Source organism: Somniosus microcephalus, chromosome 1, assembly GCF_052327205.1.
Source record: "Somniosus microcephalus isolate GS21.2 chromosome 1, FLI_Smic_1.0, whole genome shotgun sequence".
NCBI classification, from domain to species: domain Eukaryota; kingdom Metazoa; phylum Chordata; class Chondrichthyes; order Squaliformes; family Somniosidae; genus Somniosus; species Somniosus microcephalus.
This window is the reverse complement of record NC_140987.1, coordinates 28,577,875-28,595,315: the sequence shown is the minus strand read 5'-3', so window position 1 is coordinate 28,595,315 and position 17,441 is coordinate 28,577,875.

Here is a 17,441-nt window from a genome sequence, read left to right as displayed (position 1 = left end):
CACAGGCAGGAAGAGAATGGGTGGCCACCAGGCAGAGTAGTAGGCACAGGCAGGTACTGCAGGGGTCCCCTGTGACCATCCCCCTTTCAAACAGATATACCACTTTGGATATTGTTAAGGGGGATGGCTTGTCGGGGGAAGACAGCAGCAGCCAACTTCCTGGCACCACGGGTGGTTCTGCTGCACAGGACAGGAGGAAGAAAAGCGGGAGAGCTATAGTGATAGGGGATTCTATTGTAAGGGGAATAGATAGGCATTTCTGCAGCCACAAATGAGACTCCAGGATGGTATGTTGCCTCCATGGTGCAAGGGTCAAGGATGTATCAGAGTGGCTGCAGGGCATTCTGGAGGGGGAGCCAGTTGTCGTGGTGCATATAGGTACCAACGATATAGGTAAAAAACAGGATAAAAAATGGATAAAAGCTGAATATAGTGAGTTGGGAGATAAATTTAAAAATAGGACCTCAAAGGTAGTAATCTCAGGATTGCTACCAGTGCCACGTGCTAGTCAGAGTAGAAATAGAAGGATATTTCAGATGAATACATGGCTAGAGGAATGGTGCAAGGGGGAGGGATTCAAATTCCTGGGACAATGGAACTGGTTCTGGGGGAGGTAGGATCAATACAAACTGGACGGTTTGCACCTGGGCGGGACCGGAACCAATGTCCAAGGGGGAATGTTTGCTAGTGCTGTTGGGGAGGGTATAAACTAAAATGGCAGGGGGTTGGGAAACTGTGCAGGGAGACAGAGGGAAGGGAAGCAAGGATAGAAACAACAGACAGAAAGGAGAAAAGCAAAAGTGGAAGGCAGAGAAATCAAGGGTGTAAATCAAACAGGGCCACAGTAAATAATAATTCTAAAAGGACTAAGAGTGTTAAAAAATCAAGCCTGGAGGCTTTGGGGGAGAAATTGGGTATGTAGCACCACCTAGTAGCGCCTAAAGAGGGCAGTCAGTGGCTGTAGCGCAACTGTCCGTGCCTCCCGCGATATTCAGCGGGGGTGCTAATGGTGGCGTTAGCCTGTTGCGTTGCACCACCACCGATGATGTCATCGGTGTCCGCAGCGCCCCATTAGCGCCCCGATCACGATATTTGGTAGCGAACGCCGCTGTAGCGCCGTTCGCTACCCGCGCCCGGTTCACGGGGCCTTGCTGTGCCGGCAGTGGCGTAAGTTATGGTGGAGGTGCAGGGCGGCTGCCTTTTTCGGTGGCCACCTGCCAGCACCTCCGTCCCCGGCCTCCTGACCCCACCCCCGTGGCATTGCCGGCTGTTTCCCGAGAGCCCGGCACTTCTCCTCGGTGCCGGGCTCTTTTGCCGGCACTTGCGATCGGGGATCACGCTGATTACGGAGACATGGCTCCAGGATGACCAAGTCTGGGAATTCAACATCCAGGGGTATTCAATATTCAGGAAGGAGAGGAAAAAAGGAAAAGGAGGTGGGGTAGCATTGCTGGTTAAAGAGGGGATTAACACAATAGTACAGAAGGATATTAGCTCTGATGATGTGGAATCTGTATGGGTAGAGCTGAGAAATACCAAGGGGAAGAAAACGTTAGTGGGAGTTGTATACAGACCCCCAAACAGTAATGCTGAGGTTGGGGATGGCATTAAATGGGAAATTAGAGATGCGTGCAATAAGGGCACAGCAGTTATCATGGGTGTCTTTAATCTACATATAGTTTGGGCTAACCAAATAGTAACAATGCTGTGGAGAAGGAATTCCTAGAGTGTATACGGGATGGTTTCCTGGACCAATATGTCGAGGAACCAACTAAGACCAGGCCATCTTAGACTGGGTATTATGTAATGAGAAAGGATTAATTAACAATCTTGTTGTACGAGGCCACTTGGGGAGGAGCGATCATAATATGATAGAATTCTCCATTAAAATGGAGAGTGAAGTCGTTGACTCAGAGACTAGGGTCCTGAATTTAAATAAAGTAAACTACGAAGGTATGAGGCATGAGTTGGCTAGGATGGATTGGGGAATGTTACTTAAAGGGTTGACGGTGGATATGCAATGGCAAACATTTAAAGATCGCATGGATGAACTACAGAATTTGTTCATCCCCGTTTGGCATAAAAATATAACAAAAAGGTGACTCAACTGTGGCTAACAAGGGAAGTTAGGGTAGCATAAGATCCAAGGAGAGGACATATAATTTGGCCAGAAACAGCAGCAAACCTGAGGATTGGGAGCAGTTTAGGATTCAGCAAAGGAGGACAAAGGGATTAATTAAGAGGAGGAAAATAGGTTATGAGAGTAAGCTTGCATGGAACATAAAAACTGACTGTAAAAGCTTCTATAGATATGTGAAGAGAATAAGATTGGTGAAGTCAAGCATAGGTCCATTGCAGCCAGAATTAGGGGAATTTATAATGGGGAACAAAGAAATGGCAGACCAATTAAATACATACTTTGGTTCTGTCTTCACAAAGGAGGACACAAATAACCTCCCAGAGATGGCGTGGAACATAGGGTCTAATGAGAGGGAGGAATTGAATGAAATCAGTATTTGTAGGGAAATGGTGTTAAGGAAATTGATGGGATTGTAGGCCGATAAATCCCCAGGGCCTGATAATCTACATCCTAGGGTACTTAAGGAAGTGGCCCTAGAAATAGTCGAAGCATTGCTGGTCATCTTCCAAAATTCTACAGACTCTGGAACAGTTCCCATGGATTGGAGGATAGCTAATGTAACCCCACTATTTAAAAAAGGTGGTAGAAAGAAAAAGGGGAATTACAGACCGGTAAGTCTGACACCGGTAGTGGGAAAATGCTAGAGTCCATTGTAAAAGATGTAATAGCAGAGCAGTTGGAAAACAGTGACAGGATCGGACAAAGTCAACATGGATTTACAAAAGGTAAATCATGCTTGACTAATCTACTGGAAGTTTTTGAGGATGTAACTTGTAGAATAGATAAGGGAGAACCAGTGGATGTGGTGTATTTGGACTTTCAGAAGGCTTTCGATAAGGTCCCGCATAAGAGATTAGCGTGTAAAGTTAAAGCACATGGGATTGGGGGTAAGGTACTGACTTGGATAGAGAACTGGTTGGCAGACAGGAAGCAAAGTGTTGGAATAAACAGGTCTTTTTCCGAGTGGCAGGCAGTGACTACTGGGGTACTGCAGGGATGGTTGCTAGGACCCCAGCTGGGTGGGCGTGTGTGCTGTGAGGAGGATGCAGAGAAACTCCAGTATGATTTGGACAGGTTGGCTGATTTGACAGATGCATAGCAAATGCTGTATACTGTGGATAAATGCGAGGTTATCCACTTCGGTGGCAAAAACAGGAAGACAAATTATTATCTGAACGGCAATACATTGGGAAAAGGGGAAGTGCAACGATATCTGGGTGTCCTTGTGCACCAGTCACTGAAGGTAAGCATGCAGGTGCATCAGGCAGTTAAGAACGCAAATGGTATGTTGGCCTTCATAGCGAGAGGATTCGAGTACAGGAGCAAGGATGTCTTGCTGCAGTTGTACAGGGCCTTGGTGAGACCACACCGTGAGTATTGTGTGCAGTTTTGGTCACCTTCTCTGAGGAAGAATGTTCTTGCCATGGAGAGAGTGCAGCGAAGATTCACCAGACTGATACCTGGGATGGCAGGAATGACGTATGAGGAGAGATTGGGTCGATTAGGGTTATTTTTGCTAGAGTTTAGAAGAATGAGAGGGGATTTCATTGAAACTTATAAAATTCTAACAGGACTAGACAGACTAGATGCAGGAAGGATGATCCCGATGGCAGTGGAGTCCAGAACCAGGGGTCACAGTCTAAGGATAAGGGGTAAGCCATTTAGGACTGAGATGAGGAGGAATTTCTTCACCCAGAGTGTGGTGAACCTGTGGATTTCTCTGCCACACAGGGCAGTTGAGGCCAATTCATTAAATATATTCAAGAAGGAGTCAGATATATTTCTTAAAGCTAAAGGGATTAAGGGATATGGGGAGAAAGCAGGAACAGGGTACTGAATTTGGATGATCAGCCACGATCCCATTAAATGGCGGAACAGGCTCGAGGGGCTAAATGGCCTACTCCTGCTCCTATTTTCTATGTTTCTAGACCTGGGGGTGTAGGTACACAAGTCTTTGAAGATGACAGGACAGGTTGGAGTTTATCGGCCGATATCCCGCCAAAGTTAGGTCAGAAAACCCCCCCGGAATAATTCTTGTCCGTTCCTCACTACCAGAGACTGGCAGAGTGAGGTGAGACCACAGCATCCAGTGGTCCTTATTTACCAGCACCCAGATGCAACCCTCAGCTGCTCTCATTGATTGAACGGGATCAGGGCACTCCCCCCTGTTGAGGAGGTTTGAGTGGCTATGCCAACCTATGATTTGAACACATGACCATCTACTCGGGGCGGAACTGAGAGACGGACTAGATTGGGCCTATATTCTCTGGAGTGTTAATGGATGAGAGGTGATCTCATTGAAACATCTAAAATTCTTAGAGGGATTGACAGGGTAAATGCTGAGAGGGTGCTTCCCCTGGCTGGAGAATTTAAAACCAGGGGTCACAGTCTCAGAATAAGGGGGTCGGCTATTTAGGACTGAGATGAGGAGAAATTTCTTCACTCAGAGAGGATGGTGAATCTTTGAAATTCTCTTCCCCAGAGGGCTTTGGAGGCTCAGTCGTTGAGTAAATTCAATACTGAGATCAATGGAATATTGGGAATCAAGGTATATGGGGATAGGGCAGGAAAGTGGAGTTGAGATCAAAGATCAACCATGATCTTATTGAATGGCGGAGCAGGCTCGAGGGGCCATCTGGCCTACTTCTGCTCCTGTTTCTTATGTTCTTATCTCATGCACTGGAGGACCATCTACTTGATTACTAAACCTGTGACACTAACGCTGACAAGTAGCTCTTGAAAAGACATATTGGAGTCTTAATATGCAGCGCTTTTGAAACACTGTTTGAAGTAATTTATGTCCCACACTTTACCAGAACATTTCATGGCACAGTGTTTAAATAAAAGATTACCTGGATACTTCGGGCAGCGAATCTCGTTTATAACTGCACCGCACAAAGAGCAATTTTTGCAACCCAGTATGATAAATTCTCTAAGGGCTTCGCATCTTTTCAACTCCCTGCAGCAGCGCACACTTGGATTGATTAATTAATTAGACTCAACAGGGGCTGAACCTCGTCATTAATTTATTTTAGAAAGAGCAATTTCTCTGGCACTGTTTCCCAGCGTGAGCAAATATTGCTTTTAATAAACGTGGCTAAGCTACAGGCTGCGCAAACCGAGCATGGTCCGGGGAAAAGAACAATCATCAGTTCTCCAGAAAGAGTTAGACCTGAGAAGTCACTGATCGCAGGGTATCCAAGCAACAGCATTCTTCACATGAGTGCGGCCCAAAAAAAGGTAAGATCCTTGAATTGCATTGTGCTAGGTGAACATACCGAAGCTTAAAGCACACTGACATGAATCTTGTCATTCATGTGGAAATGACTTATGAAATGATACTGGGCGGCCTGCTGGTGGCGCTGTCCAGGGAGAGTATAAATACTCGGGCTTGGGCCCAGCTTGCGCAGGACATTCTTTAACAGGAACTAGTGAAGGACACAACTAGATCTCCATGTTGAAAAACAGTTGATTAAAGCTTTGTTTAATACTCAGATCAAGTGCCCAGTAGTTTTTTTATGTCACACGCCATCTGAAACTTCTCTTTTAGTTTAAAGGGATCAATGCCTCCTCTAAAGCCTCAGCAACAGGAAGTCAGCCGTGGCTCAGTGTGTAGCAATCTCGCCTCTGTGTTAGAAGGTTGTGGGTCTAAATCCCACGCTAGAGATCTGAGCATGTATAAACCAGCTTGATGCTGCTGTGCAGTACTGAGGGAGTGCTGCACTGCTGGATGGGCTGTCTTTTCAGACGAGACAATGGGCCGGATATTCCGTTCCCCTACGGGTGGGTACGCACTGTGTACCCACCTGTAGGGACATCAGAAATGCCGGTTTCAGGCATACACAGCGCATGCGCTGGAAACTGGCATTTCTGATCTGTCAAGATCCTCCGGCTGTGCTGGAACAGGGCCTCTGCGGGCGGATAGTTCCGCTTTTTGGAGACCCTCCGCCCACAGAAAACCCTTACAATTCTTGCACCTGGTAAAAGCAGGTGTAAGGCCTGCTTTTACCAGGATAAGAGTTGAAAAAAGTAAAAAAAAAATTTCACTGGCTCATCCTTTAAAAATACTTTTTAAAAAGGTAAGTTTATTTTTAGCCCCGTAAAAAACTCTAATTATTTTTTTCAAAAATTTAAATTATTTATTGTAATTTCAAGTCATTTTAAAAATGTGATTTAAAAAAAAAAATTATTTAAAGTTTTACTATGTTTTTTCATTGATCTCCATTCATATATTTGACAGGTCTTCCTGTCAAATGTATGAAGGGAGATTCCCTTCTGTGATTGGCTCCCCATGGCCCACGTGATTCCAGGGATGCTGCTAACTACCTGCGCCTCTGGGATACGTGGGCCCTGCGCACTTGGAGTTGGAGAGGCCCAGCATCGGAAGTGTGCGCGTCCCGGGAGCCCTCAATTTGCATAGTAAAAGGACTGAATCAGACAGGCACTCCAGCCGCTCAGGGTTACGCCCCATCGTCCCCCCCCCTCCCCACCCCCACCCAGAAAATGGCGTTGGGCGGATGGGGAGAGGTAAACCTTTCCCCACCACTGCAGGTCGACGACCTTTCATCAGAACTGGAAAAGGTTAGAGATTTAACAGGTTTTAAGGAAGTACAGAGGTAGGGAAAAGCGGGGGAGGGGTGGGGGGTGGGCAGTGGGGAGGAAAGAACGAAAGGGTGGCGTGCAGGCGTGATTAAATGGCAATAGGGATGATGGTGCAAGGCAAAAGGGTGCGGTAATGGGACAAGTAAAGAAACAAAAGATGGGTCTCGAGGAGGTGGAAATGGCAACAGCAGAATCAATACCAGCAACTGCTGTCTGAGAAAATGGGAGCGGTGGTCATGATCTGAAATTATTGAACTCGATGTTGAGTCTGCAAGGCTGTAAAGTGCTTTTTTGTCATGATACAGAAAAGATAGTTCTAGTAATGGGAGATTTTTCACACTTAAAGGATACTTTACTGCCTTTTTGAATGCCGCACTTTCCTGAAAAATTCTCAGTACCCTACTTAAGAGTATTTTAAAAACAATCTTGTAGAGTGCAATATAATCTTTTTGCTTCTTTTTTTAGATCAAATAGGACGCTTCAGGGAAATGTCATGATCCTATTGAAGGCTTTTGTTCTTGCAGGGGTTAATTCTGCAAATAACGATTTTAAAAAAGGCCACTCCATATCCTTTATCTGTCGGCCTCCCTCGACGGTTTTATTGGGGGTCGTCTTTCATCCCCATAAACCACACACTGCTGCCTCCTGACTGGACTCGCCCTGACCTGCAGGAGAAATGAGCTGCTGGGTGTCAGAGAGATTCACTATGATTAAAGGCCAGTGGAGATCACTCGCTCAATAACCGAGCTGCTCCTGCTGTGGGTCCGACGTACCTTGTGGGGGGGGTGGTGGGGGGGTTGGGAAACTACTAAAACACTCTGCTGAAGAGTCTCTAGTGGGCCGTGCATTTCCCGCTACTGGTAATCAGCAGGTCTGCGGCGCGAGCTTCGGCAAATGATCCTAGCCACAGCTGGTGAGGCCGGCTGCCAGTTGGGTTTCTCCTATCACTCCTTAGAGTGATAGGGGAAAAAATTCAGTATCGCCCCGTTTGGGGCGCCATTATCGGCCGTGCGCAAAGTTTAGCGCCTGGCGCTAATTATCGCCTCCGACAGCAAACTTGGCTTTTATTGCCCCTGGAGGTGATTGGAGCGCTAAATCAGGCGCTTCACTCCTGTTTTAAGGCACAAAGGCCGAGGAGCGAGGCGCTACCTCAGAGCGCTGGCAAAGCAAGGAAGGGCAAATCAAAATGAACCTGCCAAGTGCTGCTCAGTACCCAAAACCCCTTCACACAGTGTTGAATCTCGCCAGAAGTCTCTCTCTCTCTCTCAGAATGCGTGGTGCAAAAATGTCACCAACAAAAAAAGGCAGGAAGCGGTCGCCTTTAAATAGCGCTCCCCCAGTCCCTTTCTGACTGCATAACGCTCCCCTCAACCTGTCGTTGCTAGCGGCAGGCGGTAAGGCAGGGGGCGCCACTCAATATCTGGTCCGGGGCGCTACCGGGACGTTGTGCACTCAACTGACGTCACGATCTGCCAGCACAGGAGACCGTGGCGGTAGTCTTTAGCGCCACCACAAATTGTCTAGTTAATTTCGCGAGCGGCGCAAATATCGCCGCGCCCGGGCGCTAGTTGCTTTGCACCCCAGTAGCGTCCTCTTAAGGCGCTAACGGGAGGCGCAAACAACTGAATTTTTCCCCCAAAGAGTCATAACGGCACAGAAGGAGGCCATTCGGCCCATCTGTGAGTCGGTGCCGGCTCTCTGTAGAGCAATCCAGTCAGTCCCATTCCCCCGCTTTATCCCCGTAGCCCTGCAAGTTTATTTCCCTCAAGTGCCTATCCAGTCTCCCCTTGAAAACATTGAGTGTCTCCACTTCCACCACTTCCATCGGCAGTGTTTCCAGGTCCTCACCACTCGCTGCGTAAAAAGGTTTTTCCTCACATCCCCCCGTATCTCTTTCACAAAACCTTAAATCTGTGTCCCCTAGTCCTTGTACCATCAACTAGTGGGAACAGCCTTTCCCCGTCTCGCCTATCCAAACCCGTCATAATCTTGTACACCTCTATCAAATCACCCCTCAACCTCCTTTGCTCTAATGAAAACAAATCTGAGGAAGGATGTTCTTGCCATGGAAGGAGTTCAACGAAGATTCACCAGGCTGATACCTGGGGTGGCAGGAATGACGTATGAGGAGAGATTGGGACGATTGGACTTGTACTCGCTGGAGTTTAGAAGAATGAGAGGTGATCTCATTGAAACTTATAAAATTCTGACAGGACTGGACAGACTAGATGCAGGAAGGATGTTCCCGATGGTCGGGGAGTCCAGAACCAGGGGACACAGTCTAAGGATAAAGGGTAGGCCATTTAAGACAGAAATGAGGAGGAATTTCTTCACCCAGAGCGTGGTGAACCTGTGGAACTCTCTACCACAGAAGGCAGTAGAGGCCAATTCATTAAATATATTCAAGAAGGAGTTGGATATATTTCTTAAGGCTAAAGGGATCAAGGGATATGGGGAGAAAGCAGGGACCGGGTACTGAATTTGGATGATCAGCCATGATCGCATTGAATGGCGGAGCAGGCTCGAGGGGCCGAATGGCCTATTCCTGCTCCTATCTTCTATGTTTCTATGTTTCTATGTTAAATCCAGCTTCTCCAACCTGTCCTTGTAGCTAAGATTCCCCCATCCCCGGAACCATCCTGGTAAATCTCCTCTGCACCCTCTCAAGCTTATCTCAGCATTCAACGCCCAACAAACAGGGCAGTTGTTTGGATGGCTGATGTCCACTCTATCAGGAGTGGCACTGAGGTATTGTTCACCCACAGAGTGCCACAGCTGTAGTACTAATTCCCACTGTGGCACAGGAGCAGTGCTAACCCTCACAGATTGCCACAACGGTAGTTCTAATCCTTACAGTCGGATAGTGTCAGCCATGGCTCAGTTGGTAGCACCCTTGCCTCTGATCAGAAGTGTGTGTGTCGTCTTTTGGATAAGACGTTAAAACCGAGGCCCCGTCTGCTCCCTCAGGTGGACGTAAAAGATCCCATGGCACTATTGTGAAGAAGAGCAGGTGAGTTCTCCCTGGTGTCCTGGCCAATATTTATCCCTCAATCAACATCACTAAAACAGATTACAGGAAACTTTGTTATATCCGGCACCGACGGGACCGAGCTGTTGCCGATCTATCAAAACTGCCGGACATACAAAGTTAATGTTGAAGCATACGGAGATTTCTCCGTATCTGACAACAAACACTGTTGCTTAGCAACAGCTTCAAACAGTCGGCCCATACCTTGGAAGCGTCTCTGTAGCTTAGCAACAGCTTCAAAGAGACTTTCCAAAGCCTGACTGTTGGAAAAAAAAGCCACGAGAAGAAAAACAACCTAACAGAACGGCTCCTGATTTCTGCCGGTAGATCGAGGTTTCCGGACATACAACCTCTGGATAAACCAAAGTCTCCTGTATCTGGTCATTATCACATTGCTGTTTGTGGGAGCTTGCTGTGCGCAAATTGGCTGCTGCATTTCCTACATTACAACAGTGACTACACTTCAAAATGTTTATTGGCTGTATAGTACTTTGGGATGTCTATTGATCGTGAAAGGCACTATATAAATGCAAGTCTTTCTTTTTTCTTTTCGGAGCAGCACTAATCCTTAGAGATTGTCACAGCAATAATATTAACCACCTGGGATGCTTAAGAAATGGTCCCAGTAAGTCATCAGTGGGACTAAAGCCTGTGTCGAGTGCTCGCAGGCCATCCCACTGCTAATTTGATAACGTTAGTGCTTGTTTTACGATTGAAAAACGGTCATAACCCGTACCAATTTGTACCCCATAATGTAGATGTTTTTAAATTCTTTCGTGGGATGTGGGCGTCGCTGGCAAGGTCAACATTTATTGCCCATTGCTAATTGCCCTTGAGAAGGTGGTGGTGAGCCACCTTCTTGAACCGCTGCAGTCCGTGTGGTGAAGGTACTCCCACAGTGCTGTTAGGGAGGGAGTTCCAGGATGTTGACCCAGCAACAATGTTCTTCTAGGTGGTAGAGGTCGCGGGTTTGAGAGGTACTGCCGAAGAAGCCTTGGCGAGTTGCTGCAGTGCATCTTGTACATGGTACACACTACAGCCACGGTGCGCCGGTGGTGGGGGGAGTGAATGTTTAAGGTGGTGGATGGGGGGGCCAATCAAGCGGGCTGCTTTGTCCTGGATGGTGTCGAGCTTCTTGAGTGTTGTTGGAGCTGCACTCATCCAGGCAAGTGGAGAGTACTCCATCACACTCCTGACTTGTGCCTTGTAGATGGTGGAAAGACTTTGTATTCATGCAAAATAAACAGTAATTATTCACAGACGTAAGGATGTTGTATATATATAGTATGTTAAAACAGATGGCCTGGGATTAACATTTGAGGATTCCATCGTTCCCCATTGGTTTTGGGCTTCAATGCATCAATATCACATTGTAATGCATCTCTCTCTCTCTCGCTCTTGTGCATCGCAATTCCGCATATTGATACCTTTAGGAAAAAAAGTTCAATGTTATTTGATGGAAAGCTGATTTAATAAGAGGTGGGATCAGTGGAATAATCAAAAACTTTATTACATTGGATCTCCTCTTAGAGTTAAGCGATCCATTCATGGGGATGGGGGTGGGGGTGGGGGTGGAAATAAAGTATTATTTAGCACTGTTCTGTTCTGACTGATGAAATGGCATCGATCTGAAACGTTAACTCTGTTTTTCTCTCTCTCTACACAGATGCTGCCTGACCTGCTGAGCGGTTCTGGCATCTTCAGTTTTTATTTCAGATTTCCAGCCTCCGCAGTGTTTTGCTTTTCAGTTACTTAGAACACACCCAGTGCAATTAATTTGTCCTTACTGGCCTGTGGTCACGCCAGATTAATGTAATCAACAGCGATTTCTAGGCTAAACTGCCTTATTCTTTTCAAGACAAGGCTGCGCGTTAGATAATGTTTTACAGTGTTACACAAAGGAATGCTATTTCGATCATCTCTCGTGGCGGCTCAGCCCAGTGTGGCGCTTAAACTAGCTTGCCCTTGTACCTTGCCGCACTCCGATCAGTCCGCTCCGGCTGCCTTGGTGTCGGGGTTGGCTGTTGGCTCTGGTCAGCTGTTGACCTCTGGACTTGCTCTTTGGGGTTTAGCTGCTCCAAGTGCTCCCCATTGCCTCAGCTCTGCTGTCTCCTTCCCCTTTAGCTAACCTTTCCAGCGTGCTGAGTCCTGGGCACCACACGTCAGGAAGGCTTTATTGGCCTTGGGCGGAGTGCAGCATAGATTTACTAGAATGATACCTGGACTCTAAGGGCCTTGGTGAGACCACACCTTGAGTATTGTGTGCAGTTTTGGTCACCTTATCTGAGGAAGGATGTTCTTGCCATGGAGGGAGTGCAGCGAAGATTCACCAGACTGATACCAGGGATGGCAGGAATGACGTATGAGGAGAGATTGGGTCGATTGGGCTTATATTCGTTGGAGTTCAGAAGAATGAGAGGGATCTCATTGAAACTTATAAAATTCTAACAGGACTATACAGACTAGATGCAGGAAGGATGTTCCTGATGGCGGGGGAGTCCAGAACCAGGGGTCAAGGTCTAAGGATAAGGCATTTAGGACAGAGATGAGGAGGAATTTCTTCACATAGAAACATAGAAACATAGAAGGTAGGAGCAGGAGTAGGCCATTCGGCCCCTCAAGCCTGCTCCGCCATTCAATGCGATCATGGCTGATCATCCAAATTCAGTACCCTGTCCCTGCTATCTCCCCATACCCCTTGATCCCTTTAGCCTTAAGAAATATATCCAACTCCTTCTTGAATATATTTAATGAATTGGCCTCTACGGCCTTCTGTGGTAGAGAATTCCAGAGGTTCACCACTCTCTGGGTGAAGAAATTCCTCCTTATTTCTGTCCTAAATGGCTTACCCCTTATCCTTAGACTGTGACCCCTGGTTCTGGACTCCCCGACCATCGGGAACATCCTTCCTGCATCTAGTCTGTCCAGTCCTGTCAGAATTTTATAAGTTTCAATGAGATACCCTCTGTAGGGGGACATCTTTTACCTGGTTTACGGTAATTTACCTTCCTTTACCTGGTTTACGGTAATTTACCTGGTCAAGCAGCCTTTTTGTTTCACAGACTGAGGCCAAAACCAATCAGCGGTTTCGAATCGCCAAACCCACCCTTCCAGTTCTGACTGGAGGAACTTATAATTAATGATATTAAAAACGGACAAATGATCTGGATGTGAGAAAGTCAAATTTTATTAAACTAAATAAACTACACCACATGATTTTAGTACAACAGTTAAAATTGCTTAACAGGGGAAGGCAGACGGCAAAAATGAGGGATAAATGGCTACAATGTTAACCTTACAATCTTAGCAACATTTCCCTTAAATTACCACCCCTTTACTTCTCACTCGGTTGCCTTGTTGAGGAGTCAGAAACCTGCTCACCTGTGGTCCAAGGAATGAGAGAGAGATATGCTTCTGAGAAGCTATCTTTATATCCTGGGAGCTCCTGCTGTTTTGGTGCTGAAAAGGTCTTTGTGCAAATTCGCGCCAAAAGGTTCGAATACACAAGAGAAAGGCCATGATTGGCTGATTCAAACAGGCTATTTCCCAGTGGCCAAACTGCTCCAATTGTCTGGAATGGGTTTGGATGAATTACCCATTCTTTTAAACTGTTCCCCTTGTCTGTGAATGGGTTTCGAATAAAGCTTGGAGTGGTTTGAATGTGTCTTCATTCTGGGGCCGAAATGTTCCAGCCCACATCCAGAGTTTTCTGGGCTAACAAAAGGGATACAACTGCCCCATTGTCGAGTAATGGGTGATTCAAACCCATTCAATCTTAAACTGTTCCATTTCTTAGTCTAAATGGTCTCTTCCGTAGTTTAGGTGTGTCTCATGGTGTGTGATGGGTTTTGAATGGAGTTGGATTTCTAGGTAAGCAGAAGCCCTTTGTCCTGCCATCACTGAAACCACAGCCTAAGTGGATAATTCTTTGTGTCAACATCCTTGCAGCAGTTTCGGTAAACAAACATCGATTGCCTCTGAAGGGAAGGGAAACCCCCTTTTTGATTGACAGAATCTGACTGCCACTGCTTCGATCCTCCCCCTTTTCACAGACATCCACAAGCTGCTTCCAAGCCTCTTTGTCCTTGGCCATGCTTTTCTGACGGCCATTTTTAAACCCCTTTGCAATTTACCAAACTCAAGGGTACAAATTTTAATAAAATGTACTGTCTTAAAGTATGTGAATTTTTCCACAAAGTTCCTCAATTCCGGTGTTGTCCACGCGCCGCCCAGCTCAACCCAGCCTTTCTACGATTCTGGGTATGTTTTATAACATTGTCCAACCCAGAGGCAATTTAAAACACGCAAAGTCTTCGTCCACGATGTAGATTAATATTTCCCGATCTTCGGGGACTGAGGGGATTTTTGCGAACCCCTACACTCTCATTCTTCTAAACTCCAGCGAGTATAAGCCCAATCGACCCAATCTCTCCTCATACATCATTCCTGCCATCCCAGGTATCAGCCTGGTGAATCTTCGCTGAACTCCTTCCATGATAAGAATATCCTTCCTCAGATAAGGCAACCAAAACTGCACACAATACTCAAGATGTGGTCTCACCAAGGCCCTGTACAACTGCAGCAAGACATCCTTGTTCCTGTACTCAAACCCTCTCGCTACGAAGGCCAACATACCATTTGCCTTCTTAACCGCCTGCTGCACCTGCATGCTTACCTTCAGCGACTGGTGCACAAGGACACCCAGGTCTCGTTGCACTTCCCCTTCTCCCAATCTATTGCCATTCAAATAATAATCTGCCTTCCTGTTTTTGACACCAAAGTGGATAACCTCGCATTTATCCACATTATATTGCATCTGCAATGCTTCTGCCCAATCATCCAAACTGTCCAAATCATCCTGGAGTTTCTCGGCATCCTCCTCACAGAACACACGCCCACCCTGCTTTGTGTCGTCTGCAAACTTGGAGATATTACATCTAGTTCCCTCGTCTAGATCATTAATATATATTGTGAATAGCTGGGGTCCTAGGACCGATCCCTGCAGTACCCCACTAGTCACTGCCTGCCACTCGGAAAAAGACCCATTTTTTCCAACTCTTGGCTTCCTGTCTGCCAACCAGTTCTCTATCCAAGTCAATACCTTGCCCCCAATCCCATGTGCCTTAACTTTACATGCTAATCTCTTATGTGGGACATTATCGAAAGCCTTCTGAAAGTCCAGATACACCACATCCACTGGTTCTCACTTATCTATTTTACCAGTTACATCCTCAAAAAATTCCAGTAGCTTATTCAAGCATGATTTACCTTTTGTAAATCCATGTTGACTTTGTCCGATCCTGTCACTGTTTTCCAAGTGCTCTGCTATTACATCTTTTATAATGGACTCTAGCATTTTCCCACTACCGATGTCAGGCTTACCGGTCTGTAATTCCCCTTTTTCTCTCTACCACCTTTTTTAAATACTGGGGTTACATTAGCTATCCTCCAATCCATGGGTACTGTTCCAGATTCCATCGAATGTTGGACGATGATCAGCAATGCATCTACTATTTCTGGGGCCACTTCCTTAAGTACCCTAGGATGTAGATGATCAGGCCCTGGGGATTTATCGGCCTTCAATCCCGTCAATTTCCCTAACACCATTTCCCTTCAAATACTGATTTCTTTCAGTTCCTCCCTTTCATCACCCAGAGAGTGGTGAACCTGTGGAATTCTCTACCACAGAAGGCAGTTGAGGCCAATTCATTAAATATATTCAAGAAGGAGTTAAATATATTTCTTAAGGCAAAAGGGATCAAAGGATATGGGGAAAAAGCAGGGACAGGGTACTGAATTTGGATGATCAGCCATGATCTCATTAAATGGTGGAGCAGGCTCGAGGGGCCAAATGGCCTAATCCTGCTCCTATCTTCTATATTTCTATGAGGAGAGATTATACAAACTAGGAATGTAGTCCCTGGAAGATTAAGGGAATGATTTGATCGAAGCCTCCATGATGTTAATGGGAACTGATAGGGTAGATAGAGAGAAATTATTTCTGCTGGTTGGGGAGTCTAGGGCTAGGGGACATAGCCTAAAAATTAGAGCCAGACCTTTCAGGAGTGAAGTTGGGAAACACTTCTACACACAAAGGGTGGTCGAAGTATGGAACTCTTTTCCATAAATGCTAGATCAATTGTTAATTTTAAATCGGAGATTGGTAGCTTTCTGTTAACCAGAGGTATTAAGGGATATGGGGCAAAGGTGGTTATATGGAGTTAGGTCACAGATCAGCTGATGTAATTGAATGGCGGAATAGGTTCGAGGGGCTGAGTCGCCTCCTCCCGCTCCTATGTTCCTATGTTTCTCTTTCCTCTGCACTATGAATCTAATTTACTCCTTCTCTAGCTCGATGTCCAGCATCAACTGAGCATCTACATCATGAGGAGAAATGTTCCCCTGTCTTGGTTCCAAGTCTGGCAAAGCCTCGATTTAAAAATTTTCATCCTTGTTTTTAAATCCTTCCATGGCCTCACCCACTCCCTATCGCTGTTAACTCTTCCAGCCCTAAAACCCTCCGAGATCTGTGTGCTCCTCCAATTCTGGCCTCTTATGTATCCCCGATTTTCATCGCTCCACCATTGGCGGACGTGCCTTCAGCTGTCTGGGCCCCATGCTCTGGAATTCCCTCCCTAAACCTCTCTGCCTCTCTTACTCTCTCTCTCCTCCTTTAAGACACTCGTTAAAACCTACCTCTTTGACTAAGTTTTTGGTCATCTGTCCTAATATCTCCTTATGTGGCTTATGTCAAATTTTGTCTGATAACGCTCCTATGAAATGCCTTGGAACATGTTACTACATTAAAGGTGCTATATAAATACAAGTTGTTGTTGACTCTGGGCCTACAGATGATGCTGCAAAGGGATAAATAATGACGAGGAGTGGTCAAGCATAGATTCTTGAGGGACTCCAGAGGTGACAGAACTAATAAATTAAAAATAAATGGGTTAGCAATGGTGAAAATGATAGTTGAGGAGTGTCACAAGGACGCATTAAGTGTTCATCCTTTAATATAGTAATGTCAAGCCTTGGCTCAGTGGGTAACACTCTCGCCTCTGAGTCAGAAGATTAGGGGTTCACGTCCCTCTCCAAAGACTTGAGCGCACAGTCCAGGCTGACACTCCCAGTGCAGTACTGAGGGAACGCTGCACTGTCGGATAAATGCTGCCTTTCGGATGAGATGTAAAACCAGGGCCCCATCCATCCTCTCAGGTGGATGGTAAAGATCTCATGGCACTATTTCGAAGGGGAGCAGGGGAGTTATCCCCGGTGTCCCAGACAATAGTTATCCCTCAAACAACAGAGAGACATAGGGCTGGATTTTCATTGTGGAGGCGGGTAGGACACGGCACTACAACTTTCGGGGTTGTCGTCCCGCCTCCATCAAGTTCTAGCCAACCCACGCGATTTTGACTTGATTGACTTTGTTGAGCCCGCCCAGCGAGCTCAGCAGGCCAATTAAGGGCCAGCCGGCAACAGGTGACGTCACAGATTGATATTTCATCTGTCAAGACCTGTTTGAAGCTGTCAAACACTGACAATCTGTACTCCAGGTTAATTCCTTCCTCTCATGATGATTTAGAGATCTCCCCGGAACAGAAAGCTGAATGCTGCAATTTTTGACAGCTCGCAGCCATTCTGCTTTCTATGCCGGTGAGATGAGGGACT